A 6,126-nucleotide genomic window follows, 5' to 3' on the forward strand; every position below is an offset into this window, starting at 1 on the left:
TAAAGAAAAAGGAGAAATAGATTTACTATCTTAAAGTACCATTCCCCTTCATTTGCACATAATTGTGTTTCTCTGGTCTTTGTTTTTGTCTTAGTAATAGAGCTGGAAAGATGGTGAACCTGAGGCCAGATGTCATGGGCTCCTGGAGGTTGATCCTTCATGTGTTTTCCCCAAACAACCATGCACGGCATAGGTTATTTCAGGGATTGCTTTGCCTTACCCTCCGCTCGCCTGGAGAACATTGGCCTCTGCATTCCTGCTCATGCACAGGGCCACTTGAACCAGACTAAATTGCTTAATACTTACTCATGCATTTCACAATCATTCCTTAATTGTTAACATCAAATGAGGTAAGAAAGAGTTGCGTCATGGCCTCACTTAAAAACGGTTTTTTACATCCCCCATTCTCCAGCAAGCTTTCACTTAACACCAAGGGAGCAAAATTTCTAGTCAATATGTACAAAGACCAAATGATAATTATAATAATAAATTTTTACATAAAGCTTATTACAACACATTAAGTTTATTACATTATAGCCTTATGATGGGCTATTCATAATTAAGAACAAAAAGTGATGGTAAGTAAGCTAATTTGAAAATTTCAAGTATCACACCTAGACATACAGATCATCAATCTATTTATATGATCTGTATATATACAGAAAAACATTTACTTACCACTTAACATTTTAGTTATTTCTTAGGCTTGTTTACAATCAAATGGGTGGTAGAGAAGACAACCAGCTGTATTAGAAGTATAAATGACATAATATTTATGAAAATGTTTAACCTCATTAAGATAATTTACAATGAGTAGTATTTCAGCACCATCACTTGTTTGTATTTTCTGTGTTAATCGGAGGTATCTATTACTACAAAAATGTCAGCACTTTTAGTTACTATTTTATTTGAAGGAAACAATGCAACATTTTCTTGAATGAATAATTCGGACTTTTCACTCGGATTATTAGCTTTCCTCCAAATTAGGTTTGATGACCTGTTACAGTTTGTGTATTTTCCCCACTTATATGACAGTTGCTTTTCCTGAATCAAAGGGAGGGATTAGGCTCACATTTCACAGTGAAATCTAGTCAGATTCAGTTACTCACCCTCAGGGGACACTGAGGCATAGCTGGTCAGTGCACATCGCCTCCTTCTTTTTTCTCAAATTTATACTTACATTTAAGGAAGTAAAGACCCCTCCATTGTGGTGCCTGTGATTAGTCCCATTTGTCACCACATCCTCTCACACGACTTTCAGAATCAAGTGGTTTCTGGCCAATGGAACAAAATTGTCCCATTCCCCAGTGGATTTGAATGAAAACTAGCAATAAAATCAGATATAACTTGAAGAGGAGACAATGGGGATGAACCAAGCTGGGACTACACGGAATTGCACCTGAGATGACACATACTTACTCTGTGTCAAGGTCACTATCATCTTACCATATCAAGCTGAAAATGTCAGCATTTGGGTAGTTGGCCATGTTTCATTGGGAAAATGAGTTTTTTCTTTGTTTTATGCTCTTCACTAATGAGCTGGTGCAGTAATAAATATGCGAGACTTTTTGTTTGAAAAAAATGAAGAGACTAGTTGGTAAATTTCATGTATTTAATTCCTTATCAAAATTAAGAAAAAACATACGCTTTGTTGAGGTGTAATTGGTATACAAAAAATTATGCATATTTAATGTACACATTTTGATGAATCTGTGATACCATCACCACAATCAAGGCATTAAACATATCCATCAACTCAAAAAAGGGAAAAATATTTCAACTACAGTAAAGCAAAAACAAAAAAGTAAAGAAAAAAGTTTGAAATGCACTTGAACTGCAAAAGGGCCAATAGCACTATATAAAAAGAGCTTTTAAAAATGGCCAAGGAAAGAGAAAGGATAACAAAAGATGGACAAAGGGCCTGATGAAAAAGACAAAGAAGAAACTCATATGACAAATAAATAAATTGTGAAAAATGAAAGCCAGATTCCTCACAGTCAGAACAAGGAGTTAGATAGGGGAAAGGCAAAAGGCTAGAATCCATTCTGTGGTATTGAGTCAGAGGATCAGTGTGAACTCATGATCTTAATATATATTCAGGCAACTTGGTATAGAAATAAGAATAGATTGTGTGAGCATACATACTATATTTCCTAGCCCTATTTGCTAAAACAACTTTGATTTGAGACAAATCAAAGAGACATTGATTTCTCAGTTCCAGAGGACACCCCTGCACACACATCTCGGTCTCCACATAACATTTTCAACTAAAAGGGACCTGTGCTCCTTAGATAAATAGGCAATTCCAAGGCTGGACAAGAGAAAGAAAGAGATGAAGTTACAAGATGATCCTGGAATATCTTATGGTACAAGAAAGTAAAAAAATGTGGGGATCATATAACAGATACAGGAGTCAACTTAAAAGGGTAGCTAAGGTTGCAACAATCAAGTCAACAAAATAAATGATAGTAATTGATTATAACCTGTAGAGTAAAATAAGAATTCATGAGCCCAGGGAATATAAATAATTGAATCAGTAAATAAATTGGGGAGGAAATAAAAACTCTTTCTTACAGTAGAATTTAACTAATAAATGTAAAAATGATTAAAATAGGTAATTACCATTTCACAAAAATCACAGTAGTAGTCATTTTAGTCAAGAATCATCAATGAAAGCTAAACTTGGTGGGTAAAGCATGATGAGAAACAGGATAATTAAAGGATCATCTCCACAAGATACTTATTAATTACAGAGGGAAAAACAGTGAATTTCCAGGGGGGAAAAACTTGGCAAATATTACTTGAACAAAGTGATTAAAGTTGACATCCACATCATGGGACAAATCAACATCAAAGGCCGTCTAATGTGATACAGCGAGACGTACACAATATTATTTTTGTGGTATTCTTGAAGAATGCAAAATCTGAGTTTAAATAAAGAAAACCTCAAACATGCTTAACTGGAGAATCTATTTGAAAGTATAAAGTTTATGTAAGACAAAGAAAAACTGAGGAAGTGTACTAGATTAAAAGAAACTAAAGAACCATGACGACTTCATGCAATCTGTGATCCTGAGTTAAGGGCATTAACCACAAATTATACTTCTGGTTCCCACAGAGCAAAGAGCATAGAAGCAAACACTAAGGAAAATGATTATTTAATAAACACTATTGATTATTTACTAAGGAATCTAGATGGCTAGAGTCCTCCATCTTCATCAGCTCACCTCTTCCTTAGTAGAAATATGTGTTTCAAATCACTCACAGAACATAGGTGTGCAGTTAGGTATGCAAGATGACTTCTGCCTTTCATCAAAGAATTTGCAGGACATAGCTTAAAAAAAAACAAAAACTACCTTGAAGGTGCTAGACTCTACCAAGCAAAAATGTTTCATAATCTTAGCAGTGACTCTAATTTATTTGTTCTTGACTCTGGAGAACTAGAGGTCATGGTCTCCTTGTTGGTGTGGCCAAGGACTCACCCACACCAACTGAGTGTCTACCCAGAGAGTAGGTATCTTGTATATCTATCCTTTTGGGAAATGCCATTAGAAGTTTCATAAATTAAACTTCCCATTGCATATCGTCTTAGAATTTTCAAAGATCCTCTGTTTTTGAGACAGAGTTTTACTTTGTCACCCTCAGTAGAGTGCCGTGGTGTCATAGCTCACAGCAACCTCCAACTTTTGGGCTCAAGAGATCCTCTTGCCTTAGCCTCCCAAGTAGCTGGGACTACAGGTGCTTGCCACAGATCCAGCTATTTTTAGTGATAGGGTCTTGCTCTTGGTCAGGCTGGTCTTAAACTCCTGAGCCCACACAATCCATCCCCTGGGACTCCCAGACTGTTGGGATTACCGGCATGAGCCACTGTACCTTACCTGGACATGAGAAATCTTTCTGTGGCTTCCTAGTCTGCTTAGACTACTGGTATACCTCAAATGTTAAGAGAGCTCCTACTCAGAGACATGATTAGGTAACTTACTGAAAGATCATCCAGGTTTAACATTTCCATAAAACCATTAGTGTTTTAGAGCAGGTTCATCCTTCCTAAATGGTATTTAAGGGGTCTAAGGCAAGGCACCAAACAAAATTCTTCCCTGAAATCACCCTACTGACAATATAGTTCTTCAGATTTTGTGTATGATCCAGAGTTCTTAGCAGAAGTGCTAAAAGTCCCAGGATTCATCAGAATTCTTACTTGTTAGCTGGTTGATGGAAAGAAAATTAAGAAATTGGTCATAGTTTGGAGCCTCAGAAAGAGAAACAGGTAGAGGGCAAGAGGTATGTCATTTCTTTAGCCCTTCTCATTATGCAACTTTTAAATTCACCCTCCCTGTGTGCTTTCAAAAATATTAATTGAGGGCTTTTAGGGATTAAATTATGGCCCCCAAAGATATGTTGAAGTCCTAACCTTCAGTACCTTGGAATGTAGTTCTGTTTGGAAATAGGGTCAACCGCAGATATATTAGTTAAGATGATGTCATAGTAGAGTAGCATGGGCCCTTCACCCAATAAGATTGGTGTTCTTATAAAAAGAAAGCCGGTGAAAACACAGAGACACAGGAAGACCACCACGTGGAGATGGAGGAGTAGAGCAATAAATCTAAAAAGCCAGGAGATGCCTGAAGATTGCCCTAAATTTTCCCGCAATGAGGAGGCAGCAAGGGAAGACTCCCCAAGGCTTTCAAAGATAATGTGGCTCTGCCAGCATCTTGATTTCAGACTTCTAGCCTCCAATCTAGAAGCCAATATCTGATGTTTTAAAGCACCCAGTTAGTGTTCTAAGAACTTTGTTACAAAAGCCACAGGAGAATAAAACAAGGGTCTACTCTGTGCCAAATTTCATCCCAGTCACTTTGGATCAATCAAATATTACGTGGTCTCATCCCCAGGAAAATGACAGATAATATTTTTTTTAAAAAGAGAGGTCTGTATTGTTAGGAGAAGAGCTTTGGAACTGCTGTATATATACTCCAAAATAAATGAAAGAACTGAATAAAAGAAAAAGTAGATCTTTGAGAGAGCAATGTAAGAAAAATGCACCATCTCTTCCTCCTTTAGAATTCTTGAGATGGTAGCTTTGGAGATTGAAAAGAAGATTTGTGTTTATAAGAAAAACAAAGCAGTGATCACTAGAAGTCAGCATGAGTTCCCCAAGAACAGGACTTTTCACGCCGGTAAAGTGTGGTGACAGTATCTTAAGACGCCTGACAAATCCTCTTATTGTGTTCATATTAACAAGATGGAGGGGTTGAGGTGGAAATTAGTGAACGGCCATACCTACAGACGGATGATCAATTATGGGAGCTATGCTAATAGGAGTTCTTGTGCACTTACAAAACTACTGCCCTGTTCAGCATTTTTATCAGTGACCTGGAAAAGTCAATCATTACCAAATTTGTGTTTGTTGGGTCAGATGATTCAGCCTACACTTGGATATGTGCTCTTTGTTCTGGGTGGCCCATTTAGGAAGGTCCTAGGCAAGTTAGATGTTTGGGAGGGAGTGACCTGGAGGAGAGTATTAATCATGTAATACAAGAAACTGGTGAGGTATTTGGGATATTCAGCCCAAAGTACGGAGACCCAAGAAAACCATGGCAGCCAAGAGATAGTATGTTTTACTTGAATCAAAGTGTTGTGACCAGTGGGTCAAATGACAACAAGACAATCTCACCAGAGTACAGGAAGAACTTACAGGATATTAGAATTCTTCAAAGGAAAAAATGTGGCAATGAAAACAGAAACTTTAGAAATCTCTATGGCTTGATCTATAAATATAGTAAAAATTATAGCAGGATTTTTAAATGAATTAACTTATTCTAAATGTATAGAATAGAGGTCCAGATCTGATAAACTGATTTTGAAAAAGAAGAGAAAAATGTACTTCTCAATGAAACAATGATTATAAAGCCACAATAACAGGACATTATGGACCTGGCAAAGCCATAGGCAAATAAGTCGATGGAACAGAAGAAAGACTTTCATGATAGATACCACTCAAATCAACATCGAAGTGGATAGACTGTTCAGTGAATGTTGTTGAGGACACTAACAGATGATAAAAGGAAAAACAGCTGGAAAATGTATGCAACATACAGAGGTGGCTACAACTGGATTAAAGAACAA

The sequence above is a fragment of the Nycticebus coucang genome, chromosome 5 (assembly GCF_027406575.1).
Source record: "Nycticebus coucang isolate mNycCou1 chromosome 5, mNycCou1.pri, whole genome shotgun sequence".
NCBI classification, from domain to species: Eukaryota; Metazoa; Chordata; class Mammalia; order Primates; family Lorisidae; genus Nycticebus; species Nycticebus coucang.